This window comes from Manis pentadactyla, chromosome 13, assembly GCF_030020395.1.
Source record: "Manis pentadactyla isolate mManPen7 chromosome 13, mManPen7.hap1, whole genome shotgun sequence".
Lineage (NCBI taxonomy): Eukaryota > Metazoa > Chordata > Mammalia > Pholidota > Manidae > Manis > Manis pentadactyla.
Window position 1 is genome coordinate 65,611,873 of NC_080031.1, and position 23,552 is coordinate 65,635,424.

General features: G+C 39.2%; 1 protein-coding gene across 1 annotated transcript in view; it reads right to left on the reverse strand.

Moving 5' to 3' along the window:
- The window catches only part of MARCHF3 (membrane associated ring-CH-type finger 3), a 133,373-nt gene that overhangs the window by 109,151 nt on the left and 670 nt on the right, over nucleotides 1-23,552 (reverse strand). The gene's annotated exons all lie outside the window — the stretch shown is intronic.

A 23,552-nucleotide genomic window follows, 5' to 3' on the forward strand; every position in this document is an offset into this window, starting at 1 on the left:
ATCGATCCTCTAACACTGGCAGGTCTGTGAGCTATAGGCCTCAGTTGGGATAAACACATAAAATATTGCCAGTTGGGATAAGAAGTTGTAATGTAATGGAGATGATGCAGAAAGTAGGTCCATTTTCTTGTTTCCTCCAGATGACAGATTTTTTTCCCCCTTACACATTGCCCATTTTTATGTGTCCAGACCAGCTTCCAGTGAGCCCATTAGAGCCAGCCAGCCCAGTGCAACCTTGCGGGCAGCCTGCACACTGAGGACGGAGAGTTTATTTACAGGGCACAATCCTGGGTGACTTGACCTGCATCCCAGGCCTCGAAGCCCAACTACCATGCTTGTTCTTCCAGGCTATCCTCTCACTGGCTTTTAGGTTGACCCTCACTGTTCTACTTCCAGGCGTAAATTTACCTCACCACTGTCACAATTCCTGCTCATCCAGTTACCTCACTGTGTCCTACAGTTGATTCAGCCCCCTGGTAGCCTGGCACTTGGCCACTGCTAAGGACAACACTTCCTCTCAAAGAGATACATACTTTCAAAATGTTCTATTTGTTTCCAGATTGTCAATTTCTCTATGAATCAAATACATGAACTAACTTTTTTGTTCAACAAATATACCAAACACCTATTATTGCAAGACTGTTCATGTTGAAGATACTGCTTTTACCCTAAAAGAACTTACCCATTACTAATGTACTATGCGGAGTAGAAAATATTATCAATGTCTTAAGGACAGTGGGGGATGGGTGAAATATGAGAAGAGGGAAAAATTAGGGAATGGTTGATATTTTGATCTGGGTGATCACATATGAGAGTATTCACATGTCAAAATGCATTGAGCTGTACCCTAAGATTTGTGCACTTTACTGTATGTACCTCAATTAAAAAAAAAGAATAAAAAGTCTTAGGGTTATTTTAAACCTTATAGTTTTCCAAGGGCTATTACATATATTTTAATATTAATAATCTTATGGCAAATACTAGTTAATTGAAAGAAAGCCTTTACCCCACTTACATGTATTTGTGCTATCTCTATTCCCCTCCCCTATGGCATACCTCCCTCATAAAAAAATTTCTCCCTCTCCCAAAAATTTAGCAGGCATCATGCTTGCATTCCATTCTTCACCCCATGTATTCAACTCTTTATTAAATCCTTTATCAAGACTGTTCTACCACCTTGAAATGGTACACCTCTTTTCATCTCCACTGCTATCACCTTACCAAAGCCATCATCAGATCCTACCTGAATTACCGGAGTAATCTCCTAATTAGTTGCCTTGCCTCCATTTTTGGCCGTGTGCAATCTGTTCTCCAGACAACAGCCAGTGATCAGGTTGCCTAGAGCATGCAAGTCAGTTGTGGTGAATTTGGTCCCAACAACTTTTATTAGGCTTAGAACATTGGGCAGTGAAATAGCATGCAGGGGGATGAGGAGTCACTTGAAGTTGGAAGGGCCAGGGACTTCATAGCATCACTCTTCTTTGAAAAAGCAAGAATGAATAACTATATAAGGCTCAAGGAAGACAGCTGTAATCACTTGGACACATGCCACTTGGAGACACTACAGAATGGATGCTGCACATAGTGACACATTCCAGGGGGTATGGAATGAGACACAGAGGAAGGCTGGGGATGAACGGAGTACACTTTGTAGAGAATGACATGGTGTAAAAGGATTTGAAGAATGAAGCTGGGAAACCACTGAGAGCCAACCACCAGGAAGACGTTAGCCCCATCAAGAATGATGACACCAGTTAACAATTCCATCCACACACAGCAAGGTCTTGATGGGAAAAGGTTTCGCATTATCTCAGCCCTGATACCATTTGTCTGGTGACTATCAGAAGACTGAGCAACAGAGATGAGGGTCATATTTAAAATGCTTGTTGTTTTTCAAGTTACTTCCCCACTGCTTATTTGCAGGCCCTATATACAACTGGCAGAGTTTTGTGACTGTCAAAGATGTACTGCCTGTCACTATCCTAAGGTCTTTCATGGTAACTTGTAAGGCGAGATTTCTGGAGGGGTGGCCTGTGGGTAAAATTGTGGTATTTCCAGAATATCTCGCCTGGCTTCAGTACATCTTATCAATAGGCATTCAGAGGTGGAAAGAAGTATGGCTTTAGTGCATTTGCATCATTCCTCAGGGGTGGAGAGAAGTTCATCTCCATATCAGTGGGTAATTACCTGGACAATGGAGGGCTAATCCATACCTGAGAGGTGAGGGGGAGGGCTGGTTTTGCTTCTGTTGGAGCAGGAAAGAGACCACCCGGGACTGCAGTTTGTGAACAATAAACGGATTTTAAACTTTATTTCTCCCTTTGACTGGTTTCAGTCTTTAGAGGTATTTTGTCCTGGGATTTCCTTTTCCTGGACACTTGAAAATAAACTCATGGAAAATAAACTCATGCTGCATTTGGACGAGCAGAGAAACTTTTATGTATAAAAGATCTAAAGGGAAGAGATGGGCACAGAGATGGTGGAAAGCAAACGTCACCAGCCCCAAACTGGAGTAAACTGTTACTATGCTTAGGGCTGGTTGGTTTGTCTGTTTTCTGTGCTGATTTAAAAGTGGTTAGGTATTTTTGCATTCTAGTGCTGCACTGACAGTAAGATCACCACATCAGAGTCGAAGCTGTCAGCAGCCCATTTTCGAGAGCCTGGGTAACTGTGCCCTTAGGTGAAACATCACCACAGAACGTTTAGAAAGTGGTGGGGCCCATTAGCATCCCTTTGGCATTTTGAACACACACAGAATTCAACCCTCTCTCAGATCACATCTCAGGGTGCATGAGCCCCTTGCTACAAGCCCAGTTCCTTTCATAAATCAGAGGTTACTGGGGGAATTAATTTCTACTGAGCCAGTGCTTAGCTATTACTACAATGGAGAATGCTGGCAGGAGACACTGCCTGGAGGGAGCGATCGATAACCACAGTAGAGGGAAGAAGGCAGAGCACAGACTGCCAGCCTCACTGGATTGAGCAACTTCAGGACATTCTGTCTTATTTGTCTCCTTAGTCCCAGAACCTTGCAGGTGCCCAGCACTTACTAAATGCTTATTGAACTGAACTGACACTTGTAAAAAAGAAAAAGGAAAAAGCTCAGGGATAGAAGCTTGGTGAGTGGGGCAGGAAGGAAACTAGAAAAATACAGGTTTGGGTGTAGTAAAGGAGTAAATAACTCTGGTGGGAAATGAGTGGAGAGAAAAAAGTTACAGAAATGTACAAGAAGTGAAAGGAGAACCAAATGATAAAGAGGATTGTACAGAAAATCCCATTCATGCACAGGTGCATGCGCACGCATACTGCAGGTGTGCCCGCACGTGCAGGCAGCCAGATCAGTAGCAATGAGGAGCTGGAAATCTCCAGAAGGATGGAAGGGCAGAAGAGGGGCGGGGGGCGCCCTGTTCGGCTTAGCCCTTGTTCCCACGGCAGAGGGGCGGCTGAGGGAGGCTGAGGTGGGGTGAACACTGGCTGGAAGCAGCACCCAGGGCCGAAACACGTCTGTGGACAATGCAGCCACGACCTCCACCGTGCGGTCCTCTGTTCCACAGGAACACAAGGGATGAGCCCTCTTCACTAATTTCGAAGGAGATTCCTTCTAGTCCCATTTTCTAATATAAACCAAAATTTACCTGACAATCCATCTTGTTTTTATCACCTATATATAGCAGTGAATGAGCTGCTCTCTATAAATAGGTTTGCAAAACTGGTCTGTGCCTTTTGCAAACATTAAAGTGGAAATGGCCCCGACCCAGATCAATATTGCTTGCTTATTTCCCTGTTCCCTGCCCTGTTTATTTTTAGCCCCTACAAGCTACAAAGAGCCTCATATCTGTTAGAAAACTCTGTATCATTTTTAAGAATATCACCAACTAATGACCTAGGCAGAAAACAAAATTTCACATTTACTTTATTCTTATCATTCCTTTTTTTTTTTATAGGAATAAATTCAGAGTCGGCAAGAATTTGTTGTACTACCTCATTATATAGTTCCAGGCCTTTGGGGAAGGAGATCACGAAGCTTATGAAATTCCATACCTCCTTTATTACTGTTTTTTTCCATTTGCCAATTTATCTGAGAGTTCAGTTCTCTATTCCACAGGCAAAGAAGTGCATGTTAGTATATGTAAACCCAAAGAGCAAGCTTTGGGTGGCTTAGAAATAGGAAAGAGTATGACGCCCTCCGTCCCTCCCTTTCCTGGTACATCATCGTTCAGCACATGAAGGAAACAGAGCTGTAAACCCCAATGAGGAGCATCATGGGGTTCAGCAATATAAAACAGGTATTAGGAAAAGCACTGGAAGCTGAAGCAAGTAATCGGGACTTGGGTCTCTACGAGGGCTGCCTTACCCATCTCTGCATTTTCTGTGGAGTTCAGCATAAAGCCCTCACACAGCTGGGGTAGTTTATTGGTGGTCAAATAAACAAATTTCTCCTAAACACAAATAGTATTGTGATTATTTGTTACACGCTGGAGTCCCCAGTGAACTTGTGAATTCTTTAGGAGCCCAGATATAGCTCCCTTCTCATGTTGCACCCCCAGCAGCCAGACCAAAGCTGGAATGATGTGGGCTCAGAAGGTCTTGTTGGAAGTTCAGATGATGTCACTGTGTGACCCTGGGTAAGTCACATAACTCCTTAGGGCATTCATGTCCTCATCCATGAATGTAATCTTGGGTGTTTAATGGAATCTATGACAACAGCCATCGGGGGCATGTGATTGCCCTAAAATTCTGGGCAAAATTTTATTTGGAAGAATGTATGTAGGTATAATTTTTCTGAAATGAGGGTACATTATCCTTTATTGTCTCAAGGAATCTGTGATTGCTCCCTAATCCCAAAAGTTTAAGAATCTTTAGCTAGGAGTAACAGTCTCCAAAATTACTGGATTATGAATCCCAAAACTAAAACTTTTGAATGTGCATACCATCTCATGTACTCAATATGTAGAATGTACTACATTAGGTAAAGTGAACATCAAAATGATTGAAGTATAAGGTAAATATGAAAGAAATATTTTAAATATTATCTTTAATTTTATCTTAGAGTTCAAACCTTTTTAAATCTTACTAAATCATTTTATCAAGAGCAATGAACAAATACGCTTCATGTTTGAAAATCTGGATTTAATTTTTCACGATATGTTAATTTGAAGGCCTAGTTGGAAGTTCTTTTATTTAACATAGCTTGATTTTAATGGCTATTACAGTTTTAAGAATAAAATTACACACAATGTAAACATTTCCAAGCACTGGTTTTTACAACCTATCGTGAGAGTTTTTTTTTAATTCAGTTATTGTCTTATTCTTAAAATGACACCTTTATCTTTTTCTAAACTTGAAGTATCATTGATATACAATCTTATATTGGTTTCAAGTACACAATAAATTACCCATATTATTAAATCCTCACCCCCACTAGTGTAGTTGCTATCTGTCAACCTAAGAAGATGTTACAGAATCATTGGCTATATTCTCCATGCTGTGCTACCGTCCTGGTGACCAACTTATATTACGATTGAGAATTTTTGTGCCGTTTTATCCCCCTCTCCCACCCCAGCCACCCACCCCAACCCCTCCCCCATGGTAACCACCAGTCACTTCTTAGTGTAAATGACAACTTTATCTCGAAAGGACAAATTAATTATGCTTTTTAAAAAAATGACCTCTAGGTAGATAGTACTGAACTTACTGATTACCACAGAAATGGTTAACAAAATATGGAACCTTTTTGTTTTCACAAAAAGAATGAATATAACTTATCTGTAAGTTTGACAACTAAATTATTTTTCAACAAGATAACAAGCAACCCTCTGTGAGGTACAAAAGATTTTCATGGACCCTTCTCAGTTTAATAAAAATTTTGTATGGCTTCTACTACACTGCATGTAGAAGTTTAGTTTTTATAAAATTAACTACAGAGTAACATCCTGCAGCATTTTGCTTATCTCTCTGGCTTGAGCATCTTGGTTGCACTAGCTGGCTTATGAATGGTGCAGTGGATGAATTTCTCTCTTGCAACCTTACCCTAGAATCCTTCTCTAAGAAACAGCTACTTCTTAAGAGGAAACACTGCTCTGTTATTTTCACAAAACATTTCCACAAAGATTGTGAATGAATCTCATCCAGTGGTGGCTCACCAAAAAGAAGCAGTCTATTTCATTGGTGAAACTGAAATGAACAAATACAATAGGTTAGATGTAACATCTTACAGATGTAAAGCTAGTCTTTTGTCCTCCATGACTTGTCCTAATGCAGCATTCGTTTCTTTAAGGTTTCAATAGTATCTTCAAAATACTTTCAACAGCAGGTTCTGACAAAGAAATTCATTTTAGATAGTGTTTAACATATTATTTTATCAGGTCTTGTATTAGGAGGAAGAACAAGTGTTTCCCACATTTTTACTTTTGCATACAAGTAAAAAGCTTCAAAAGAGGCTTCAAAACACCATTTAGTTTAGTGAAATTTTATAAAAATTTTGTAAAGATTAGTGAATTTAAGCACTGGTTTTAAATTGCAGAAGTTACTCTCCATGTTTTTCTAATCATGGTACCTTCCTATTATCATTAAGAAATTTCTCAAGGCAAAGTATATACTTGCTTCTAATATGTCCATTCTTAATAGCAGTAGATATAAATTTGTATTTCAGTTAGTCATCTCCACAGTTGCCAGATTTGGGGGCTAACTCCTGACTGGAATTGATAGCATTGTTACTATTTTTAATTCATAGCTTGGCTAACAAATAGGTTGTTCTAGGATGAAGTGTTAGCTCCTCCGTTTCTCAATTGTTCCTTGAGCTTGCTTGCACAATAGTGATATCTTCAATCCATATTTGTTTTAGTTTTTCCCAGAATCTTTTTAAGCTACTTGCCTTGTTTTATGTTGAAGGCTAGTTTAATCAAGACTAATTATGCAAATTACTTTAACTGGACACATACAAATACAATGCCACATTCTTGCAGACAAGTGAGGTGACCAGCTTCAACTCATATATGTTGAGGGAACATACTCCTCCCCCAGAACATAGGGTCTTCAGATCTAAAGACCAAGGGAGGGTGAGAATATCAATTTACATATATTAGCGAAACAATTTTCCTTGTTTGGGAGTGTATAAAAAGTGAATACAAGTTTAAGTATTTTCTTCCCATGCCCCAGTAGTTTATCTTGCAAGCTCCACTTTGGAAGCCCTGATTTAGGTAATCTCTAGTGCCATTTCCAACTAAAACATAAAAAATTAATGGATGTTTCTGCTAGAAGGGCACTGGCTCTCATTTTCTGACTGCTCAAAGAACTTATGTAGCGCCAGAGAAACATGCCACCCAAAAGCCCACTGAGTGAGGAATGAAGGGGTTACCTGGGTGAGTTTTCTCCTGATCTCACCTTGAAGAGAGTTGGGTTGACTCTATCCAGAGGAACTGGTAAGGTCAACAAGTTTCTGTCTCCCCATTAGCCTACATTCACAGACCCCTCAAATGGGCTGGCAGTTTTCAGCCTCAATAAATATTAGGACATGTGATTGTGATGTGTTTCAAAGCAAAATTATTCAGCACACAAATTTCACTTGGAAGCCTTGACAGCTGCAAGTGGGAGGGATGTGCCGGGGGTCCTGTGTTTTTGTGGTTGTTCTTCTGGACAGCTCTATTTTGTGTGGGAAGAAGAAACAAACCATGTTCTATTATGTGGAAGGGGGAAGCTTTCTAAATTTAGAGTCTTTTATCACCTGGATTATTGTTTTCTACATTTGCCAGACTGAAGAGCAGGAGCTCAGGAAGTCCAGTGTGCTTGACTGCAGCCGGTGGTAACACAGTCACATGCCAGGCAGTGGGCCAGACAACCAGTCCAGTGACCAAGGCCTATATCCAGATTCTGAAAGAACTGTCATAACATCTAGGAGAAATTAGTCATATAGCAGCAAGACCTGGTTACCTGTAAGTAAAATCTCTTAAGGCACTAACTTAAAACAACATGGTGTAGGTTTTAAATTAAAGATACGACCAGAAGATGATCTCCAGAATTTGTCCAAACTTTCTCCATGAAAACTAGATTCTCTCTTATTTTTTGAGAACTCTAAGAAGCAGATTCAGATCCTTTCAGAGGTCAACCACTCACCCAACCAGAGAGTCTTTCACAAAAGTTAAGAATAATTCATCCTTAGGAAAAGCATCTTGATTGGCTATGTCTGTGTTTGAGGAAGGGAAGGTGTAGAGAATGTCGATGCCATTCAGTATTTCTGTCTTCCAAAAAATGTTTTGTTAACAAAAAGGAAGACCACAGGAAAAATAATCCAATCTAGGTTGTTTTCTATATTTTAGAGATTCTACCAATGTTATCATTAGAAAGACTAAAGGTAATAGAGGTTAAAATTAACCTGTATCTCAGTTAAAATTATAAAACCCTTTTCATTAGACCTTTTAGAAAGTGACAAGACAGTTCTTCTAAATGAAGTTTTTATTTGTGCTACTCCCTTGCACACAGGTTTATAAGCAGTGGTTTTGTATTTCCTATACGAAGGGACAGAGGTTGTACCTGTGTGACTCCTGACTGGGTTCCTGTTACATGTTTGCATCCTGGATTCTCTCTCCTTATTTTCCTATGAAACCAGACCCTCCATACACCACAAATCCCAACCACCTCACCCCACCCTTACCCCCCAAAAAGTCTTGCTGTTTCTTGCATTAAAGTAGGAAACCTAGTTACTCTTGCTTGAAATTTGTGATCAACTTGTATTTGAGCTCTTCCATGCGACACGGGTAAAAGAAACAGCCAAAATAGAACTTAAGCAGCCAACTAGTAACCTGGTGAATATTGTCCTTACAATTGGAAGTTACCAACTAGAAAAATTTACATCTTTCTACCTACAGGAGGGAGAAAAAAACAGTCTTGAAAGATGAATAGAACCACATAGTGTTAACACTGGAACAAGTCCATAGAAAGGATCCAGTTTTCCATTCCTTTCTCACAGGGGAACATAGGCCTAGAGAGGAGCCTGGTGACTCACTCTACATCTACCTCTAGTCAGTGGCCGAGCCAGGAACAGGCTCATGGTTCTGACTGGAGTGGAAGCAGAGTGGGGGACCTGGCCATCTGGTCATTGACAGTGACGTCAAAGAGAAATCTCATAGCACTAACTAAAATCAGATAACCAATTTCATGGGATGGAAAGGAGTTCCACAAGGCACATAAAGATTTAGATATTTATTAGCTATTCCTACTTTTTTGAAACTAGAAATGGGGTTTTTCACAGGTTTTCAAAGCAATAATCTATTTCAGACACCCAAGAATATTTTCCAGGATGTTCCCATCAACCTCTGTCAACTGATCTTCTCTGACAGAGGCCTCAAAAACGAGCTAACTGGAGCTCACCACCAGCTTGCTTCATGATGCGTGAGAACCAGGTACACATACCGGCACAATCAGGCCTGATGGCCACATCACTTGCGTTCTTTCCGATCAGAAGCCAGCGCCTCTTCCTGCCAATTGGAAACCATTCCCAGAATTTTCACTCCAGAGGGATGTGAGGGAGAGTGTGCTTCCCACACCTTTTCCAGCACACCATCCCTGGATCAGGGAGAGAAATCTATCTGGGCTCTGTGTTCAATGTGGAAAAGCAGTAAGGACAAAAAATGCTGTGAAAATGCTTTTTCCATCGAGCTTCCACACCACTCATCTTCCCTTCTGAAAGCTATAATCTGCACTAAATAATCCTAGTTCAAAATAGAATGTTTTAATCTGCATTAATGACCTTTGAAAATATGAGCCTAGGAAGACCTCTGAGGTTCAAACAATGAAACTATCCACGCAGAGTACACAGAATCCAAAAGCCGGGCATTTCTGTGAAGGACTCTGTGCTGGATGGGAGGAATACTCAGTGCTCTAACGACAGGTTCAAATTCAGTCTCCGCACGCCACCATCCACTCATCCAAATAATCACCGGCTTTCTGGGTTTGTGCTCAACTGCTTAATCTAGCATGAGGAGATGGCTTCTCTCAGAATCCAGGGCTCCATCTTGGTCTAGCCCCCTAAAATGAGGTATCATCTCTCATTGAGGCAGATGCAGGAGAGCACTGCTTGTTTTCTTAGCCTTTCATTTAAAATAAACAAGCCTTTTATTAAAAAATTAGAATATGCAAATATAGGTACTTTTTGTGGTGAAAATTCCCACATATAAATATCAAATCTTCCTCATATTGCTCAAAAGAGGAAAGGAAAAGGAAACTGGATTCCCTAAAAATGTACTTTTTCCCGTATCCCTACATCATCTCACTTTCAAATATGAAGATAAATGAGATTTTAAGATAATTCCTTTTTAACTGATTGCTTATTCCTTGTTAGTGGTTTCAAACACCAGTAAATCTGTAGCTGTAACTGTTTATAGCTGCTTATTTCTACCTTTATACTTTGAGAACATAAAGTCTGCCATTTTAATTGGTATTCAGAGGTCTGCCAATGTGTAAACCCAAGCAGTTCAATTATTTTGCCCAACTGGGAAAGTGAGTTAATCAGAAACGAAGGGGAATGACAGATTAAAAGGCTATCCTTGCTGATACTTTCAAATTGGGCTAAAGTTAGTTATACCCTGTTGAGTTCTTCTACTTCTTATGCTGAACAATGCAGCAAGCATGGCGAGACATATTGCTTGGACCTCTACTCTCAGCTGTGACATTTCCTTCTCATGTTCTACCATCAATAGTGACCTACTTGCTATACCATGTGATTTTTCCAGCTGGGGGCTTTTGATGCTTACACATGGGAAACACAATTATTTTTATATTTAGCACAAAGCATAGTCTTGAAACATTTCAAATGATTTCCAGTTCAAGATACCCACACTAATCTTATTTTGTGGCAATCTTTTTCTGCTTTGTCATTTAGAAACATAGTTATGACCCATTAAAAACAAAGCTTTCACCTTTATCTTTTTTACAAAAGCAACCTGTGAAAATGTTATGTTATGTCATTATCTAATAAATTGAAAACTAACTAGCAAAAAGTGAAAGAATCATGTCCTAGTTATTTATCTTGTTGGAAGAAATGGACAGAGATGACTCTTGTTGAAAGTGACAGGAAACAACACGGCTGATATTATTTATGTTTGAAATCTTTGGACTATTGGAAATAACTTATTAATGATAAAAGAGTAGGGAAGAACTATACTCAGAAATGGAATAGACTTGTACAAAAAAGACAGAGCCACAGGATTTGTTAGGTAAAACTACAAGCAAAACTAAAAGCTCACCAAAAAACAATGTATAACAAGATTTCAAATACCTAGCAAGAAAGACTTACAATGCAACAAAATAAGTCTGGAAGTAACTCAGGGAAGTTGATTTACTAGTCAAAGTAAAACTGTCATAACATAGCTTTCAAAATTAAGAAGAAAGCCATCATTACAAACTTACGTAGGTGTGTATATAACATAGCAAATGAGGGTTCAAAGTGTTAAGTGTTTTCTTGTTAGCCTTGATCTATAAACCTTAAAGAAATGAACAAAGGGCCCAACACTCTAAGGAAGAATATTTGTTCCATGGCACTTGTGAGTAAGCAAATTCCCAACACTCAATGAATCCCCAAAACAGATATCAAGAGTCTGCAATACACTTATTTAAGTGAATTTCCAAAACTCCATGGCTACCAGCTCAAAAAGCGGCTGCTTTCGTGAATCATAAAGGAACTTTCAAAGAAGAGTGTTCACACATGCAGAAGCACATGTTTTACTTTGCCTCTGCTAACGAAGCCTCAGTGCCACCCCTGACCACCCCCAAGTACTTGGGAAATATTCCAGCAATGTGTGTGTACCCTTTATGGATTCTTTCTCATTGCTACTGCTTTTGCTATACATTTTCTATAACCTCATGCTGTTTCCCACCCACACAGCTTAGAACAAAAAGAAAGAAAGAAAGCCTTTGTTTAGCCATAAAAGGGCCAATCTACTGTATATGAAAACCACCCCATCAAAGGCAGTTTCTCAGGAGCTTACATAGCCCATGCACCTGTCTAACTTAAATCGCAATGACATGTTGACCCAGCCCTTTAATTACTGATCTCATTGTCACCTGGATCCTGATGGGCTCTTACCCTATTACCCTCCCCAAATCTACCCAGGTTATAAAGTGAGGAAGAAAGGAGCCCCTGCCAGGATACATAGGAAGAAGGTACAATGTGAACAACATCAAAAACATCCTCATTCCTTTCCTCCCCCTTCAATTTCTTCTCACTTATTTCTGATGCAAAACCAGAAACAATCTGCAAGAACTAGATTAAAAATTACTCTCAATTATAGACGCATTCTATTCATTATAAAATTCAGATCTGCTTTCAAAAGTCTGAAAGAGTATAGCTCAGAAGCATATTTCATAGTAAGCAACTCCAACAGGTTTTTGTGATAGTGGGAACCCCACAAGTCTGAAAAGGCACAGGGGGTTAGACAGATAGTCTGCACAGAAGAGACACTGTAGCTTGTGAGGTCACCTGGGAAGAGGAAGGAAACGTGAAGTTGTTGTTGAAGTTGAAATGATGATTTATTTGGGTGAGTGATAAGTCACACTGCAAGCCTCAGAAAATAATGGCTCACAATGTAGTTGGTAAATGGTACAGCAACCCACAGAACAAGAAAAGAAAAGACACAATAAGCACGTACTTCAGTGGAGAAGACCCTGAGCTGAATGCCTGGGAAAGGGACTTCAGAGGAGGCACTCTGCTTCATTACTGTCAATCCCCCCCAAATTAATATGGGAGGTAAAGCAATTTTTCAATTTGCACCTTCATAATTACCTCAGAATAATTAAGAACCCAGTTCTAAGAATAAATCATTTTAGTAGATATGTGAATTCAAATGAAAAATTATGTGTAAGCAGGGAAAATATTTTAAGTGGCTTGCCACTGCAAGTTATCATGCAATTATAATTCTCCCAATTTACACTTTAGCTTCAGATGTGTACCTTATGTTTAAGGATTTATGCCCTAAAATAAAATTAAAAGGAGTTGGCATCCTTAAAACTATAATCAATATAAAAACTAAAGAGTATTACTCAAATTTTCCTCTTGTACCGAGCTTACTTGAACTCTTATGGAATACTATTGTAGTAAGTCTACCTTTTCTCCAAAGAACTTGTATATCTGTATCTTATTTTACCCTGAGAATGAAAAGTGGTTCTGTTATTTTCAGACTTTATAGGAAAAAAATCTAAGGTTTATGTACTCAGCTCAATGACAGTCAGCATCCTACTTTATCCTAGTGGGACAGAAGGAGTTCGTAACTTCTGAATGTTCATTCCTTCATTAACTTATTCACTTGATTATTCATTCATTTTATAAAAAGTCAGGACCTCTGCTCTCAAGGAACTTATACTGTAGTAGGGGCAGACTATAACAAGTAGACAAATAGGTGAATTACATAAGACTATGGCAACTACCATAATGGAAACAAAAATGGGGCAGAAAAAGAGAAGGGGTAGGGGCAAGTCCCCTGAATAGATCAGATAGGAAAGTCCTGGGAGGTGCCTATGAAGAGGAGCCCTGAATGGAAAGCATGCAGCTATACAAACTGAGGATATGTAATCCAAGAGAGGGAAGAGCAAATGCAAAGCGTCAGAGGTGGGAATGAGAATGGCTTATCAGACAAACAACAAGGAAGCTACTGTGGTTGTAAAACTAAATGAAGGCAAGAAGGTAAGTAATGAAGTCATAGAGATGGGAAGTCACAGAGATCTGCAGGCCATGGTCGTCTTGTGACTGTCTTCCAAGGCAAAGGGAAGCCATGGAGAGCAGGGAAGGGACATGGGCAGATAGAAATCTGAGTCTAAATTCTAGCTTAACCACTCAGTAGCTATGGGACCTAAGCAAATTACTATCTCCTCTTCAATGCTAAATACCTAAGTTATAAGAGGCCCTCAATAAATAATAGCCAGTTACAATCATAAGTAATTATTATGATTTAATGCTATGATATGTAAATAAAGTTAATAAATAACCCTTTATCTTCAAATGGACCTATAGGGCAAAATAATGCTGGAAATACAGAAGTATTGAGAAATAAGCAAATTATTCTAATCTCTTTCATTCAGCAAAGATCACATGCTTATCGAGTACAAATGGACATAAATTAGTGCATTCAAATTCATTATGGTTTATTGTGGTTCCAATCAGAATAATTATTAATCTTGGTGCATTTTTCTGTTCTTAATTAGTCTGCATTGTGGCTTTTCTCTCCCCGTCAACCGAGTCTAGCCATTTTATATCCAGAAATGTGTAGCAGTTCAATGGTACCTACCAACTACACAGCAGCCATTGAGGGAATTTTATAGTTTCTTCCAAGTTATATTGTATAGTAGACACTTAAAATTGCCTGCCATCATCTATTGCTCCCTCACTCTCAACACACTTACTTCTTTCTTACTAACAGAATCTTGATTTTGTTTAAATTCACCTCTTCCCTCCTTCAGGCAATAATGGCGATCCTCTTGTTAGTGTCTGATTTAGAGATGGGACATGTGATGATGTTTTGATCAATGAGGTGAGAAGAGAGGTCTTCTCAGATTCTTCCTAGTAGTGCTTTCACACCCTTCAAAAGGAGGCCCTGGAAGGGGGAATCCATTTTCTGTGCTCTAGATATTGTCTTGCCCACAAGTGACATCTGAATGACTGTAGCCTTCTTGCAAAGAAGTAAAGAATCAGTCTTAAAGTCAAATAGTCCCTGAGGATGGCAGTGGCAGAGAGATGAAGGGAACTGTATCCTTGATGATGTCACTGTGCAACTGAATCAACCAATCCTGCTGCTTGCCCATACTTCTCCATGAGATAATACCCTTTGTTACTGTGTAGGCCTATTGGAGATGGGGTCTTGTGTTTTGTGTTGAAGGTCTCCTAGTAGGTGTACCACATTACCTCCACATGGACATTTCCATTTGGATACATTACCCACTTCTTTGTCTCTGGGAAGGTTTCGGAATGGAACTAGGATGGTGTACCATTTTAGTTTACAACACTATGATTATCACCCAGAAAAGCCCTAGGGGAAAACACCCTAGAAATCACAACAGGAAGATAGTACTTCGGCATGTGTACCTGGTACCAAATAGTCTGTCTTTGGCTTTCCCTATCTGTTTAAAAACTTTGACTTTCACCTCCTGCCTCCCTCATACATCCGTTGTCCCCCAAGACTAAATGAAGCACATTGCTCACTGGTCTTTTGCTCCAGAAGGCTGGCTACCAGTTCTGAGCTGTTATTCAATTACAGGAAATTCAACAGAAACCACATAAGACCAGCACAGATCCCAGGCAGAGGCCAGATATTAAGAATCAGAAGCAGCTTCATACTCCACTGTACAAGGATTAAGAGGCAGAAACGTTGCAAAGAAGAGGTGTAACACTGTGATTGCCACCAGTAAGGAGACCTGCCTCAAAAGGATGGGGATGTATCATAACAAGAGGACACTGCCTATTTTGTCTCAGATATGTAGCCTTATTTTAAATTTGAAAATGCTAGAGACCAGTAAGAGAATATGAATATCTTACACAAAAAAGCAGAGATGATAACTGACTGTAGAGGGAAGGGATGGACTGAGATTACTGCTTGGGGAGCAGTGGGTGGAGGTTGGGAATGAAGTAAAATCAAGGATTACATAAATGTCTAATGGTTCACAACAAGTAAAAAAAGCAATATGGCTTGAAACCAAATTAACCATTCCAGTCTATTAAGCATTTTTCCTACAAGAAAATTATAGAATTATAAATTTAGTCCATAATGGAGAGCAGAAAATGTAAGGCACACAAATTTCATAATCCCATACAATATTTGAGAAACATTACTTAGAAAATGGGTGAACATTATAACTGGTGAAAATTTTCTACAAGACCATAATTAAAACAGCAAATGGTGCCTTAGCTATTGAAAGGGTCACTATCAGGATTCCACTTAATATCTTCATTACCAATCTGCAGCGAAAATGGAAATTCATTCCATGTGAGAATGCTATTGGACTGTGAGATATTGTCAGAGGCAGGGAAGTGGTAGAAAACTACCTAGAGAGGTTAGAAACAACACACCTGAAGTAGGTAGATCAGGAAAAACAACCTAAAATGCTGAAAATAAAAATTGAGTAAAATAAATAAGGAGAGAAAACAGAAACTCAATGGCAATAAGCTAATGTCAGCTGTTAACAATAATCCAGCCTCAAAAGAGAAACAGGCCATGGTTAGTTAGAAAAAAAAGATCAAGAACTTAACAAAAGATGGATCAGGCGACATGTCCTGGTTTTAAAGAAATCAGGAGTGCCCTCTTTTCCCTGTTCTGAGTATATCTGTTTTGGTTTTTATAGAAAGCTGCATCTCCTTGGTTGCAATGAATCTATTTCTAGTAGAGACTTGTGATCATGTTTCTTAATGATATAAAAGTGAGCAGGGGTTGGTGAGAGTGATTAGGCTGGTAAGGGGGAATTTTCACTGGCAAGTATAGGTTAGGTGGGTGAAGAGTGAGGTTTTGTGAGGCTAATTACTTTTGCACTGTGTAAGGCTGTCAGTTTCCCAGAGAGGAGAAGCTGTTTACTGTGATTCTTTTTCTTAGCATTAGAAAGACACACTGGAATGCTCTAGGAAAGTGCCTTGAAAATGGTCAGAAAAGCAGTTACTCCTGCAGGAAAAAGATTAATAGTAACCATTGATAAAGTAGAGTTTTTACCTAAACAGAAGGGAAAGAGAATGTCAAAGAAAGGAAAACATTATGGGAGGGTGAGGCTAAATGAAGGAGAGAAGTGGAAATTAGGGAAACATAGGTTAAGAAGCAGAACTTTATGCCTAGGATAATCTGTTTGCATCATATACACGCAAAGTTTAAGAGGAAGATTTGGTATTTGGGATGATGAAAAGCAGATCTGAGAAAATGCCAAAAGAAAGGCATCCAGTAAAGGAGATGAGCGGGGTAAATTAACAGATGTTTGCCTCTGTCCCTCACTGGAGCCTCTCCCAAGTCCTCCCGGGCCCCGGCTCAGCCCCAGCTTGTGGTGAAAGCAGAAGCTCTGGGAGAAGCAGGGGCAGGTGCTCCCGACTTACAAGATCCAAAAGAAACCAGTGTTTGAGTCCATGACCTAATCTAGGGTTGGCTCATCTTCTCTGTTGCCTTGAACATCTAAATAACTTTTAGATGGAATCCTTCAATTTTCTAATGATATTTTCCTGGCAGATATGAGAAGAAAGCACCTTTGTTAAGTGAGACAATCTCCCAGATGAGACAGAAAATGGGGGTCCTTGATCTCTTGTAGTTATTCAAAGCCCATTAAGATCTAACATAAAAGGGCTTTTACTAGCGGCCCTGATCTTGAGCAGTTATCTTAATTCAGCAAATCCGTAAACTCCACCTGGACACATGGTCTGTGCATGACCTCAGTAACCCCGCTCTGAGGTAAGAAGTAGAGTCTACCTAAGCTGTCAGACCTTGTCATAAACATGACTATGTAAGGCGTGCTTCTTGGACAAAAAAGAGATTCATAAATGGAAATTATGAAAGTGTTGAAATAAAAATCTGAAATTTAAAAAAAAGCTTCTCTTAACAAACGTCAGGTTTCCCCATTATGTGGACCTTTGGATGTCAGCAGCCCCTAGGCCCAGTGCCATCACATGCCTGCAAGGCCCCAAGCCCCCACAGCCAAAGCCAACTAGTCACCTGCATGCGATGCTATAAGGGAACCAAGCTATCTAGACTTCAGAAGAAAAGAGTCAGGCTGTCCGAAGTCTCAAAGTGGGTCACCATGAGTCAGCTGCCTTTTCAAGATGTGACAAGGGGTGTGGGAACAAAGAAGGGACCAGGGGAGAAGGCCTAGAGTGGGGCGGCAGGAGATATTCTGGAGCAAGTCACAATAGGGAAGTAGTGAGAGGAGGAGGCTAGGCAGGAATGAAGGGGAGGGACACTGAAGATGATTGGGGGGCAGGAATGGAAGAGAGGTGAAGTGTTGAGATTGATGCTAAAGCTGGAAGTCTGGCGGTAGACTTCAGTTATTGCCACCTTCAAACTTTTGGTGAATATCTTTGTGCATATCCTTTTAAGGCCTTGCAAGTGTTCACTTATAATTCCTTGTAGCTTCCAGTATGCCTGGCAACTATTTCTTAAATGCCCTTTCTTGAGAACCTACAAGATGAAAGGTGTCATCCCTGCCCTTAAGGGGCTCCATGTTGGAGGGGGTGATTATAGGAAGTGCTCTGGGACAGTATACAAGTGCGCCAAAGGGGGACATGGAAAAGCTTCCCAAGGGCACTAATACTTGAACTGCATTTGCAGTTAGCTAAGCAGAGAAGCGGTGCTACCCATAATAGGTACTCAGTTACTATTTGTTAATTAATTTCTGCTCATTTTGATTAGTAATGATTACATGGAAGATCCTTCACGGACTAGGAGCTAGTTCTTATCACCATTGTTTTTGTTATTGTGAATTAAAAAGATAAAATTATCTATTTTAGTGTTGAGGGATATAATATAAAGAAATATCATACCTAACCTTTGGCTAAGGTGGAGAGTACACTCATAATTTTTCTAATTACAGGCATCTTCTTGTTCTTAACAAAAAGTTCTTAAAGCTTTTGAAAAGATTACATTTTGCTCACTTGAAATATGTGTGTGTATTTTAGCATAAAATATACTCGGCAGCTGCTAACATAATTGCATGGCTATGCCTTGCAAAACCTTGATTTCTTTTTAATCAAATTTTTAGACCCATACTGGGTCTCTTGCCAGTGCTGCAATAGTGAGCAATAAATACATCATTAGATCGATGGTGGTCTGATGATGGATTACTCAAAAGATAGTTCCAGCCAAGAAGAATAAGCCTAGAAGTCTCATTGTGCAAAGATTAATAAAATATTGTTTGAAACACATATACTGAGTTAATACAATATGGAAGAAAACACTGCAAAATAGAACAGAACAGCTATGGGTTTATAATGTAGTGATATTGATAATGGATTTTCCTAAGTACTCTAGAGCAGTCACATTATTACATATGCCTCTGATTAGACCCAGAGATGAGAAGGAAAAAGTTATAAAAAAAAAAAGAAACTAACCAGAGGAAGGCCTGCTGCTATAATAAATTATTTAAAGCAAGCAGGGTGAGTGGGTTGTGAAGACAATATAAAACAGAATCAATGGCCCCAAGAAACCCCAAACCATCGGCACCTCTATTTCTTACCACCCTGTCTTGCAGGTATTCTTTCCCACCACTCTCCCCATCCTTTCCCATCCCTGACCCTTCACTTTTTGCCCGTTCATTTCTCAGAGCTTCACATTTGTTTTTCTTCTGTAACATAGGATGCTGTCTCCAGTTGTATTCCTCAGCTTGTATCAGAAGAGTGTCTGTAAGGCCACATGAGTGTTTCTGTCACTTCATTCATCTGGATCTTAAATTTCTGACAGAAACTGTAAGCTGGGAGTATCTAATATGATACACTTATCAACATGACTTTGATATTATCCTCCTTTTTTCTTTTTTTTCTAACCATTGTTATAATTAAGTTCAAAAACCTAAAGCAAAAATTCTATAGTTTGCTGACTGTTCTAGATTAGAGGACATTATTAGATCCAAAATACTAAAGTGGAAGACAGGTGCTTGGAGGAGAAATAGTCAAAATGACTAAAACTTATGTATTAGGAGATGTTAAAAGGGCAGACTGACTTGAGAAGTGAATTTTTAAAGTAGATTTCACCATGGAATAGGGTAAGGAAAGCAGGATCAAAAAGTTGAAAAGAATTTGCCAAATTCTGTTCACCAAAGAATTTTGCCAGAAGTATGTCACGGTCAGAAGGAAAAAGAAGTTAACAATTGTTGCTTAGAAGCTTGCAGTGGCCTATGGCCCAGTTTCAAGAACAGTAGGATTCTACTATAGTTTGTTAACTAGGCACAAATTGGTCCCATTGTATAATCAGGAGTGATTATACCTTCGGCTTTTAAAATTTTCTTGGTCCCTCCAAACATGCAGAAGCTGGGCAAATGAAATAAAAGCAACTCAATTTTACCAGTGTAAAAACATTATTAACAGTATAACATGACTCAATAGGCAAATAGCACAGGTTTAAAATATTAGTCCAGAGAATTCTATATGTAGGCTTTGCTGCCATTGTGCTCTGTGACCTTTAGCAAATTATTTGCCATTCTGGGTCAAGGCTGGCTGGTTAAGGTCAGAGTCATTGAACCAATTATCATATAGGGTGGTTAACTTTATTAAAAAAACTGTTCCATGGTCATATTCAGTATGAAAAAAAATTGAAGAATGATGTTAAAAAAATGTAGATGATATGAATAACTAAGCACAACCCTATCATTCACCATGATGCTAAATAAAAACAATTCAAAATGCATGGCCAACTTCTCAGTTATTGGTGTCATCTTTGAATGTGAAAGACAGGATCTAAATATTATTCTCCTTTTGTGGCTGCTGTTTGCTCATCTGTAACAACATGGGAAAAAAGTCATTGTACTCAAAGAATTATTAAGATAAGTGACCTATAAACATGTCTGCCAAGTTGTTCCTTAAAACAGCAGTTGTTCTGTAAAAGCCCCAGTTGCCTGGAACAATCCAAGTTCAGTGCCCCAGCCTATGTCCTTTTGTCATCAGGGAAGGAAATATTTCAGGTACTTCTGACCTCTGAGAAGTCATTTGGTTTTTCAGGTACTTGAATGATAGAAATGGGGATGCAACAGCATCTGATACATACGTTCTCTTTTAAATCTTATCTAGAAGTCTTAAGTGGAGAATTACACCAGTCTGAAATGGGAGAACCATATCAAAGTGTCAGTATCAAACTAAAAATCAACTAATTGGTAATAATTAATAAGTCAAAATTCACACTGATTTGAAAAGAGAGGTCGTAATCAATTTTCATCCCATCTCTCCATGATGCTGAGAAAGTCTACCCAGTTAACTGGATGGCTTCAAATACTTCTAAGATGACTTTCAGAAACTGAGACTCCCTGGGCCTTTGAGTGGGTGGTGTGGGATACTTTTCTGACCAAGAAGCGTATCAGCTACAGCCTTCCTTCCAAAGAGATCGTTGATCTCAGATAAATTGTACTAGCCCCTGCTAAGGTGTTGGTCCCAAAGCCTGGAATGACTTTAAAGAGGCAAAGTTGGTTCCAAGGACTGGTATTCTTTTACCCTCCAGGGAGAAATGCCCAAGAACGTTATTGGGACTGGCAGCCACCCCAGAACACCCCAGGAACCCACTATACCTGGAGTAGGGAATGGAGATGGACAGTGGTCTTAAATAACATTGCTTCCCCTGACAGACTTCCTAACAACTGAGTCTAATCTGGGACAGGGATATCTGAGGATTCCAAAACACTTCTGAACACAGGACAAAAGGAGCCGTTGTTGAGGACAGGGAGTTAAAGTGTCACCTATAAATTTCAGAAGGCTGGTTAATGCCACCTGGAAATTTCAAAACAATTATTTTTTAAATCAACTCACAGCCTATATGTTGTTCTTATATATCATAACCACCATTCCAGTGTTTCTCAAAATATGGTAAGGGGATCACTGGCATCAGAATCACTTGGGGGTGCTTGTTAAAAAAGCAGATTCTTAAGCCCCACCCCAGATTCCTGAATCTAATCCCAGAGACCAGAGTCCAGCCTACAAACTGAATTTCTAAGGAGCAACCCAGTTGATTCATCATGGTAATGATCCATATAAAGGCAGAATTATGGTGTCTTTGTAGTCTGTTATATATTTAAAGTCACAGATTTGGGATTTGCATATTTTCCATAAAATGTTTTAAGTATCATAAAAATGAAAATAATACTTGTAATGAGTTCCTAAGAACCATTCTTCTGCCCACAAATAATGAACACCATTATTAAAATGTAATTATGAGCTTAAAATTATTGGGAAAAATATCAACTGTCTCTCAAAAATATTGTCTTTATTTGTCACCAAAAGTAATTATGCTATTAAAGGAATTTATAGTTTTTTTAAGTATCAGTCACTTGACTGCAGGAACTTATTAAGCTGTTATGTTCCTCCTATATACCCTTTTAGTCATCAGAATTTTTGTGATAAAGATTTTTTATTATTTTTTAAAACTATAAATTGTGAACCATTGCAACTAAGGATTAGACTGAATATGAATTCATATGCAAGTTATAAATTCTTAAAAAAATGTTTCATCAGAATTACTAAGGCAGTCAACTCTAGTAGATTAAATAGCTTCTGCAGTAAAGCTCTATTTACTTCTATTAAGGATTTTTTTTTTTGGTGCAAAACAATTCAGCTTTAATGCATTCTTTAAAGAAGCAAAAGAAAACAGTTTCTGATATACATGCTACTGCAAAGCAGTAAACCAGTGTTGCATGGTAATGTGACAAGCACCATATTTATTTTCTAGAGGAATTTTTTTTTCTCCTATCAACTCCCCACCCCAAACCATGGCTATCATTACTCCACAAAATGTAGTCTGCCATTTCTGAAGAGTCAAACACTCCTTTTCTTGTCACCAAAGTCACAAGTTCAGACTGAATATTAAATGAAAATAGAACTTAAGAGGCAGGCTTTGTTTGTAGCATGTTGTTTTTAGTAAGGGTTGCCCCCTACCCACACTCCACCCTAGTTCTCTGACTAAAGTGTACATGTTATGTTTTAACAGATGGGCTGACTGGCGACTGCTGGGCTGTAAAACAGGAACTCCAAATCTGCACGGAGTGGTATTGAATTGAATGCTCGTAAAGTTCATGGACATACACTGACCCAGACAGACCAGGCAGATCCAGACATGCTTACACACTCATCATAAACTCCCAGATGAGAGGGTCTTTCTCTCCATGCAGGGGAAGTTCAAGGCTGAGTTTTCCCCTCCATATATTTCTACCTCATTCATGTATCAATTTTATACACACACATGTACAAATGCATGCATATACATGGATGAATAGCTATATATCTCAACTTTTACATATTTTCAAAAATCAAAAAAGTCCCAAATTCTTTATGCAAGTCTGTCTAGTACTCTCAATTAACTCTCCTTCATGTCAAATAAGAAGTACAAGAAAATACTGTGTTGAATTTCATTTAATCCACCTATATATAATATAAACTACATGTATGTAACTGCCCTCAGAAAAACCAGCTGCTTTTACCCCTTATCATTAAGAGAAGAAAAGAAAAGAAAAAAAAAAAACTATCCCAGACTGAGTCACAAATGAAGTGTCATGATTAACCTTGAATCCTCTGTTGTCAGTTCCTGTCACAACTTCATCACTTAAACACGCAGGTGCTCAAACATCAACCAGCTGGTCTGGTGGTCCTTTTTACGGTCTGCTCTTGGATTCTCCGGGGCCCCGGGTTCTGGGACAGACAGTAGCTGCCCCCTCGTCCTAACGAAGTCCTTCGGACACACCTTGCAAGTGATGTGGAAGTCCGAGCACCTCATGAGGGATATGGATTCAAGTGCTAATAAAAAGTAATTACTTTACAAAGTTTAATATACGTGCTGTCAATTCCTTTCAGTAACCGCAAAGAACTGAAGCCCCCGCTACAGAACCCGGTGGTCGTTTCAGCTTTCTGGCCGACCGCC